General features: G+C 44.8%; 1 non-coding gene across 1 annotated transcript; it reads right to left on the reverse strand.

Moving 5' to 3' along the window:
* Positions 1-9,705: 9,705 nt before the first annotated feature.
* On the reverse strand, positions 9,706-9,778 carry TRNAA-CGC. Its single transcript has one exon. It is a non-coding gene; the product is annotated as a tRNA-Ala (tRNA).
* Between the last annotated feature and the right edge of the window lie 519 nt (positions 9,779-10,297).

Genomic DNA, 10,297 nt, shown 5'->3' on the forward strand with positions numbered 1-10,297 from the left:
TGGGAATCGTTTCCGTTATCCCTTGTATATCATAGTTCATCACGAAGTTCTACTAACTTGGTGATGATGACTAGATAATTCTATCAATCACTATTTTTTCTGGAAGATTAACTCCCACTTGATTCAAGCGATTGTAGTACCCAGACAATCTGAGCACATGATCACTGCTTGAGCTACTCTCCTCCTTCTTTTAGCTATAGAACTTGTTGGAGACTTCATATCTCTCAACTCGGGTATTTGCTTGAAATATTAACTTCAACTCCTGGAACATCTCATATGGTCCATGACGTTCAAAACGTCTTTGAAGTCCCGATTCTAAGCCGTTTAAGTATGGTGCACTAAACTATCAAGTAGTCATCATATTGAGCTAGCCAAATGTTCATAACATCTGCATCTGCTCCTGCAATAGGTTTGTCACCTAGCGGTGCATCAAAGACATAATTCTTCTGTGCAGCAATGAGGATAAACCTCAGATCACGGATCCAATCCACATCATTGCTACTAACATCTTTCAACTTAGTTTTCTCTAGGAACATATCAAAAATAAAAACAGGGGAGCTAAACGCGAGCTATTGATCTACAACATAGATATGCTAATACTACCAGGACTAAGTTCATGATAAATTAAAGTTCAATTAATCATATTACTTAAGAACTCCCACTTAGATAGACATCTCTCTAATCCTCTAAGTGATCACGTGATCCAAATCAACTAAACCATGTCCGATCATCACGTGAGATGGAGTAGTTTCAATGGTGAACATCACTATGTTGATCATATCTATTATATGATTCACGCTCGACCTTTCGGTCTCCGTGTTCCGAGGCCATATCTGCTATATGCTAGGCTTGTCAAGTTTAACCTGAGTATTCCGCGTGTGCAACTGTTTTGCACCCGTTGTATTTGAACGTAGAGCCTATCACACCCGATCATCACGTGGTGTCTCAGCACGAAGAACTTTCGCAACGGTGCATACTCACGGAGAACACTTATACTTTGATAATTTAGTGAGGGATCATCTTATAATGCTACCATCAATCAAAGCAAGATAAGATGCATAAAAGATAAACATCACATGCAATCAATATAAGTGATATGATATGGCCATCATCATCTTGTGCTTGTGATCTCCATCTTCGAAGCACCGTCATGATCACCATCGTCACTGGCGCGACACCTTGATCACCATCGTAGCATCATTGTCGTCTCGCCAATCTTATGCTTCCACGACTATCGCTACCGCTTAGTGATAAAGTAAAGCATTACAGCGCAATTGCATTACATACAATAAAGCGACAACCATATGGCTCCTGCCAGTTGCCGATAACTCGGTTACAAAACATGATCATCTCATACAATAAAATTTAGCATCATGTCTTGACCATATCACATCACAACATGCCCTGCAAAAACAAGTTAGACGTTCTCTACTTTGTTGTTGCAAGTTTTGCGTGGCTGCTACGGGCTTAGCAAGAACCGTTCTTACCTACGCATCAAAACCACAACGATAGTTTGTCAAATTGGTGCTGTTTTAACCTTCGCAAGGACCAGGCGTAGCCACACTTGGTTCAACTAAAGTTGGAGAAACTGACACCCGCCAGCCACCTGTGTGCAAATCACGTCGGTAGAACCAGTCTCACGTAAGCGTACGCGTAATGTCGGTCCGAGCCGCTTCATCCAAAAATACCGCCGAACCAAAGTATGAAATGTTGGTAAGCAGTATGACTTATATCACCCACAACTCACCTGTGTTCTACTCGTGCATAACATCAACGCATAAAACCTAGGCTCGGATGCCACTGTTGGGGAACATAGTAATTTCAAAAAATTTCCTACGCACACGCAAGATCATGGTGATGCATAGCAACGAGAGGGGAGAGTGTTGTCTACGTACCCTCGTAGACCGGAAGTGGAAGCGTTAGCACAACGTGGTTGATGTAGTCGTACGTCTTCACGGCTCGACCAATCAAGCACCGAAACTACAGCACCTCTGAGTTCTAGCACACGTTCAGCTCGATGACGATCCCCGGACTCCGATCCAGCAGAATGTCGGGGAAGAGTTCCATCAGCACGACGGCGTGGTGACGATCTTGATGTTCTACCATCGTAGGGCTTCGCCTAAGCACCGCTACAATATTATCGAGGATTATGGTGGAGGGGGGCACCACACACGGCTAAGAGATCAATAGATCAATTGTTGTGTCTAGAGGTGCCCCCTTGCCCCCGTATATAAAGGTGCAAGGGGGAGGGGTGGCCGGCCAGGAAGAGGCGCGCCAGGGAGGAGTCCTACTCCTACCGGGAGTAGGACTCCCTCCTTTCCTTGTCCAACTAGGAGAGGGGGAAGGAAGGGAGAGAGGAGATAAAGGAAAGGGGGGGCGCCACCCGTCCCTCCTTGTCCAATTTGGACTAGAGGGGGAGGGGGCGCGCAGCCTGCCCTGGCCGCCCCTCCTCTGCTCCACTTTGGGCCCATGAGGCCCATTAACCCCGGGGGGGTCCAGTAACCCCCGGTACTCCGTTTTATATCCGATAACTCCCGGAACCATTCCTGTGTCCGCATATAGTCGTCCAATATATCAATCTTTATTTCTCGACTATTTCGAGACTCCTCGTTATGTCCGTGATCACATCCGGGACTCCGAACAACCTTCGGTACATCAAAATATATAAACTCATAATGAAACTGTCATCGTAAAGTTAAGCGTGCGGACCCTACAGGTTGGAGAACAATGTAGACATGACCGAGACACGTCTCCGGTCAATAACCAATAGCGGAACCTGGATGCTCATATTGGCTCCTACATATTCTACGAAGATCTTTTATCAGTCAGACCGCATAACAACATACGTTGTTCCCTTTGTCATCGGTATGTTACTTGCCCGAGATTTGATCGTCAGTATCTCAATACCTAGTTCAATCTCGTTACCGGCAAGTATCTTTACTCGTTCTGTAATACATCATCCCGCAACTAACTTATTAGTTGCAATGCTTGCAAGGCTTATGTGCTGTGCATTACCGAGAGGGCCCAGAGATACCTCTCCGGCAATCGGAGTGACAAATCCTAATCTCGAAATACGCCAACCCAACAAGTACCTTCGGAGACACTGTAGAGCACCTTTATAATCACCCAGTTACGTTGTGACATTTGGTAGCACACAAAGTGTTCCTCCGGTAAACGGGAGTTGCATAATCTCATAGTCATAGGAACATGTATAAGTCATGAAGAAAGCAATAGCAACAAACTAAACGATCAAGTGCTATGCTAACGGAATGGGTCAAGTCAATCACATCATTCTCTAATGATGTGATCCCGTTAATCAAATGACAACTCATGTCTCTGGCTAGGAAACTTAACCATCTTTGATTCAACAAGCTAGTCAAGTAGAGGCATAATAGTGACATACTGTTTGTCTATGTATTCACACATGTATTATGTTTCCAGTTAATACAATTCTAGCATGAATAATAAACATTTATCATGATATAAGGAAATAAATAATAACTTTATTATTGCCTCTAGGGCATATTTCCTTCACGACCCACCCGGCCGGGTCCTCCGCCTCTAAGCGCCTCCCCTGCCATGCCGTGTTAGAGAGCCTTTTCCACGGTCTCTCGCCTCTGCCATGGTCGGGTGCGTCCGCTATGAGCCGTTGTTGGCACACGACGTTCCGGCCTTGAGCTGCCCGCGTCCATCGTGAGCCGCCGCCGCCAAGTGGTTGACCAGCCGTTGAGGCCGTTCCCCACACGCCTTCGCAGTGGATGCGCATCTACCCGCTGGTCTTTGCCGGCCCTGCGCCCCTGCCCCAGCTCTCGAATCACGTTGGGTCACTGTACGCCAAACCGCCGGGCCTGTCTGAAACACACCTGTGAAGCTGAAACCGTGAAAGGTCATCATTTGGGGACACAGCGATGGGTTGCTAATGTTATTAAGGAAAAGTTACATGATAGCCCATATTTTAGGCCAAGAGATATTGCATGTGATCTCCAACTGGAGTATGGACTGTCCCTAAATTACTCGCAGGTGTGAAGTAGCTTTTAGGACCAGCAAAAATCGCATGCCTAATAAGGTCATGTTCTAGCTTAAACTTACCAAGCTCTCTAACTGATATCACAGATTTGGGACGTGGAAGATCAATTGTTCAGAGAGAATTTTATGGCACGTATAATGAGCCATGCATCCAGTTACTAATGGAGAAAAATGGATTACGAGGTGAAGTACCATCGGTGTTGCCTGACAGTCATCATGGATATTGCATGGATTTTCTTATTGAAGCATTTAAAGGGTAATTGAACAGTGAGTGGACTGAAGAAGCACGAGATGCTATGGTTGAACTGGGCTGTATTTTCATGCCAGCGTGTGCTGCCGAAGCTGGTCCACGCCGGTACATCCGTGTCAGGATTCCTCCAGAGCACCTCTGCTCGCCTCACGTGCCTTGGACCCGTAGCTCTAAGCACTGGGTCACCGAGCGCCGCCTCCGCTGTGGCCCGCCTTGTTGACCTACCTTGTTGCTCGCTTCCGCGACTTTCTGCTAGGACCCTCTACCGTTGTCGTGGTTACGCCCCAGGTCGCTGGTTTACCTGAGCCGTCGGGGCTAATTGCATCGCCAGTCTGCCTGAGCCGCCGGGTTATACAGAGTTGCCGATCCGCGTTGAGCCGTCTCTGTCGCGTTGAACGGATCATCCGTCATCCGAACAATCAGACAATTGTTCACTACATCAACAAGACGTGGTTGACTCGCCCGTCCGCGCGGCTTACCGCGCCTGCGATTGACTCCCCCGTCCGCCGGCTTACAACGTCGCGGCCGATTCATCTGTCTGAGCCGCCTCTGATGATGCGGTCATCTTTTCCGTCTGTCTCTCGCGGCCTGGTATATATCAACACACTGGGCCGCACCTATATGCATGAGCTGTTTATTGAGTATGAGCAGTCACTGCTTGGGTAGCCCGGTTTTCTTCCAACAAATTGGAGGCAAAATATCATGTATTCTCAGTCGCCATCTTCACTTGATGGCTCAATGGGCATGCGCACAAGCCGCCGCCACTACAGTTTGGTTAACTTCAAACAGCCAGTTGGAAGGAATCATTGGCCGAGTTGCTGACACGGCTCATACGAGATCATTTATAACCCGCCGCAGTCACCTCAACATTCTGTCGATTCACATCGCGCTATCAACGCCAATGATATACACTTTCTACTATGGTCAAATACGGAGAATCTCAAGACAACTCCTCGAGTCGTCTTAAGACCCGGGGGCTACAATGATATGACTCAGCAAGTCTTACCAATTTCAGTAAATTCAAGAACCCCAGGACATTGGAGGGAAAAATAACCCGGCCCCGGAGATTACTACTATATCGATGAAAATTTAAAAGGCCATCAGAAAAATTTCGGCTCACAATGATGCTTCCAGTTTACAATCCGGTCAAGGGAAATCACATCTCCCACACAGCGCTGAAGCTCTCAATATCCGGTTCGAAATCCGTTTTAAGAGGAAACTATCTCCCAAAAAGCTCTGAAGCTCTCAAATCCGGTTTAAAACACCGGCTCAAGAAGAATATCCATCTCTCGCAAGTTCGAGTTCTCAGAAAAATTAAAGGTTGCCAAAGAGAACTTGCTGTCATGATGCGCGGTTCAAACATGGCTTATCTTATTGTGATCATTTGGGGGCTTCCTGCTCATCGAGCATAGCTGTTGCTACCCTCTTCATTGACGCAATGCCAAAACTTGTGATCACTTGGGGGCTTCCTGCTCATCGAGCATAGCTGTCGGTACCCTCTTGATCGGCGCAAGGCCAAAAGTTTATATGATCACTTGGGGGCTTCCTGTTCAAACATAGGTGTATTCACCAAAGAGAACATAGCTGTCAGTACCCTTTTGATCTTCTCAACGCCACGCTTGTAAGCATGTCACTTGGGGGCTTCCTGTTCAAACATAGGCGTATTCGACCAAAGAGAACATAGCGTTACTACCCTCTTGACCAGGTTTTTCCAAACATAGGCGTATTCGATCGAAGAGAACAAACTCTGACCGGGTCGTCCTACCTGTAACACCAGCTGCTTCAACTCCATCAGGTCATCCTGATTAACCCACCGAACTCTTAACAATCAGTCTTTACGGCGTATTCGACCAAGATCTGAGCTCGATTAAGGTTCAAACGACGGCTTGTCATGTGAGAGTACGGTTTACAAAGTTAGATGGATCCAGGCTTCATAAGCCGCCTTCCTTGAAACGTGGATAAATCGGCCCATGATACTGTTACTCTGGCCCCGCGTACTCCTCATAAGTCTTTGAGCAAGACCAGACTTATCTAGGGTCCAAATGTGGATTGGGCACACTATGAGTCAGGATCATGGCAGCACGAACAATCTAGTGGCTCCGGCTAGTTTCATTGAAGAAGACACTTTAATTTGACAGTCTACAAAAGCCTTGAATTTCTTTTGATTTCTTATTCGTATTTGAGTTTTTCCCCGCTTTCCGGTTTTTATAAGTCGGGCCCAGCTACCCTGTTTACGGTTCATATTTGAAGCATCTTCGGGTCTTTGCAACCCGCCAGGATGGCAGACTCTAAGTCACCAGTATATGATAATAGCCCAACTTGGCTGAATTTTCATGATGATATTGAATGATTGAGGTTTCAAACCGGCTTATATTATTCAAATCTTTAATAGCCAATATGGCTGGATTTTTATTATGGTTATCAATAACCAATGTTATGATTGAGGTTTTCAAACTCGCTTCAGCACAATGGATATAATTTATTATACAATGGAATGAATAGTCCCGAGTCGCTGCAAGCTTACGACCCGGCACTTGGGGGCTACATTATTCAAGTTGAAGATTACATCAAATATGCAAGTCCCATGTCACTGCCAGCATGCACCATGGCATTTGGGGGCTAATGCAACATCATTTTTTTCTCACCCTATTGAAGACCCGACTCATCACATTGTAAATGAGCCGGCCCTTGGGGGCTACCAATTGCTCCTGTCAAGTATTTAAGTATATATATAAAAAGTCCCAGCTCAATATTATCTTACTGAGCTGGCCCTTGGGGGATACATGTTGCTGCTCAAATTTACATGATCATAGCTACAAAGTCCCCCTGCTCATTATTACATAATGACCCGGCCCTTGGGGGCTACACTGGTTGAAGTTTTTATGGGCATCAGGGCAATTACAAGTCCCAGGTTGCTGCAAGCATGACAACCTGACACTTGGGGGCTACATATGTGGAATATTCAGTTTATGACTAATGACTGAGATGAACAACCAGGATTTCTTCAAGGTTGCAACACTTATACTGGAGCAAGTCTTAAGCTATCACTATGTTATCCTCTTAAGACTTGGGGGCTACAGGTATTATGCATATAAAGGGGGAACGTCTTCAAATTATCAGTTTTGAGTAAATCAGAAAGATCAATTACATGACCCGGTGTCAACAACAATTATGACCCGGCATCGTCTGCTTTATAACCCGACAATTTTGGTAATGATAAACCGGCAAGTTTTACATCTTCAAGCCGGCTAAAAATCAGTGACAGCAAATTGATTATGAGGCTCCTGTCAAATTTGTTCTTGTGTTTATTTTGCAGGATAAGTTTAATATGGATAAATCCAAATTAAACTGGGGCTAATGTTGGGGATATACCCCGCAGTATGACTCAGCCGGATGTATGACCCGGCCGAAGTTGGCGACTCACTGGTGACTCGTCCTGACTTGGCGACTCACTAAGTGACCCGCTGGATCTCTCCACTCACTGATGACCCAGCCAAGTCAGGTGACTCATTGGTGACCTGACAGGCGGGTTAGAGGAGCGACAAGACCCGATGGCCCAGAAGGCAGTTCATGGAAGTCCGACTCAAGCTATGGCGGGCCGGCTTAAGAGGAAAGCATAAGGAATATTCCCTTACAAAGTAAGAAAGATTAGGACTCCACTTGTAATAGAGTAATCCTAATCCTAATAGGACTAGTCATGTAAGCCACCCCTTCAACATATATAAGGAGGGGCAGGGCACCCCAAGAGGGACAAGTTTCACAGGTTTCACAAGTTATGTTTAGATATACAAGTCAATAGCTCTCGAGATAGAGCACCCTTCTAATCGTGATCATCATCATCAATATCAATGAAGCAGGATCTAGGCTTTTATCTCCACCGTGAGGGGCTGAACCTAGGTAAAACCTCGCATCTCTCGATTCCGACCAACCCCTCCAAACTACTACATAGATGCGTTGGCCTCACGACTAAGTCCTGACACTAAGGACACCTGCCTTGACAATTCCACGACAACTATAGTACCTGGAGTATTTTTTTTTTGAAACGGAGGCAAAAGATTTACCTCATCGATTAATTAAGTAGAAGAGAGTTGTCCAGTTAACTAATGGAAAACCGGTTGAAAACAATTACAATACCACATACAGACTACTCCCAAGGTCTGAAACCCCTTGACAGAACCATCAACCCTATAGGCATTCCCAACATGCAAGAGTCCCAAACCGTCACACATTTATATCGTGAAGGAATCCCCAATAAGGATGCCTCAGATGTGGACAATTGATCCCATCAAAACCAGGATGATAAGATAAACCATGAGGATGACCCAAAAGACCGAGGAGCAACCATTAAGCAGCCGCAGATGCCTTCTCTATGGCATCACTCTTCTTATTTTTGTTTTTGAGAGACTTCATCACCTTCTTGATCTTGTCTTTTGTTAACCTTCTCACTCAAGATGCACGCAATCACCTTACCAGACCGAGGGCAAGCCACCTCCAAGCTAGATAGCAAGTTGCAAAGCTCTTTCGGGAAGGTCATGGACTGGTTTGGACCAGTTTTAGAAACTTTCATGTGTTTTTCTTCTTCTCCTTTTCTTTGTATTTTCCCCCTTATTTTTCAAATAGATGTCGACTTTATTTTGTTATAGACGCGTAACATTTATTTCATACACTTTTAACATTTTTTAAGTACATGATGTACATTTTTCTAAATACATGTTTGGACATGTTTTTTGAACAAATGATAAACATTTTCCTATATAATTTGAACATTTTAACATCATACTAACATTTTCTAAATGTCACTAACACATTTTGCTAACGTATGAACATTTTTTAGAAATGTCTAAAAATTATTGGTACAAACATTTTTCAAAATTTACGCAACATTTTTCAAAATTGTAAAAATATCTTTACAAATGGCACAAACATCGTTTGAAATTCTTGTATATTTTCTAGTGTTACGGACATTTTTTTTCTAATGGTATGAACATGTGTTAACATTTTTTTAATGTGACATGGACGTTTTAAAATTAAAATATCTATATTAAATTTTGATGCATATTTATTTGGAGTATTTAAAAATATAAAAAAAGAACAAAAACTAGTACGTACGGACGTGCTATTATATGAACAAAAACAAATAGGTTGAGCGCTGTGTTCGGCCGGTGGCCGGTACATGTCTCCCGGGCGTTGTAGGCGACCTATAGCCGCGTTCAGTAGGATCCACCTTCTGCAGTTAGTTGTCGGCCTTTGTGCGTGTGTTGTTTGCACGGGGCTTAGCTGGGCCTTAGAGATGACAGCAAAACATCGCAAGGCCGGAAACGAGTAGTTGTCGTGCCCCGAGCGAACTATTTCCTTCTCACAGTCCCCGCAAAAACGATAAAAAAAAGAATCATTTCCTCATTCTTATCTTTATAAATTAAAAAAGAGGATGGAGGTGCGGGGAATCGAACCCCGTGCCTCTCGCATGCGAAGCGAGCGCTCTACCATATGAGCTACACCCCCGAACTGGCTATCACTCACTGTTAATTGTATCCATTATGGATTGTTTGATCCACACTGCTGTGACTAGAAATGAGAACGATGGGGCGACTCTCGGTTTAATACCATCCATGTGCAGAGTGTTGGAGCTCGTCTTGCTCTGCCCAATTCTCTCTTTCAGTTAGCCTTTTTTAAAAGCAAGGACTTGGCCCCCGGTTTCTGTTAAGTTTCTACAAGACCACAACCAAAATACGTGAAAGGAAACATAGTAAAACGAGATCATGCGAACAAGGCGGCACTCAGGAAGAGCACCAGCTAATGCCGCGGCTGAGCACATGGCAAAAGAATGAAAAGTTCCGCTCCACATTACAGAACCATGACGCAGCTTCGGGCGAAAATCTGTGGCGAATGGAGTCCACAGTCACGATGGCGGACCAACGCAATGCATGACCATCTTACCAAGGAGGTTCGTTGTGTCAGTTTTGGGCTACAGTCTCAAATTTACTCTTTATCCGCAGACTACAAGCTGATGCCGTCTCTGAA

The sequence above is a fragment of the Triticum urartu genome, chromosome 2, assembly GCF_003073215.2.
Source record: "Triticum urartu cultivar G1812 chromosome 2, Tu2.1, whole genome shotgun sequence".
Taxonomy (NCBI): Eukaryota; Viridiplantae; Streptophyta; class Magnoliopsida; order Poales; family Poaceae; genus Triticum; species Triticum urartu.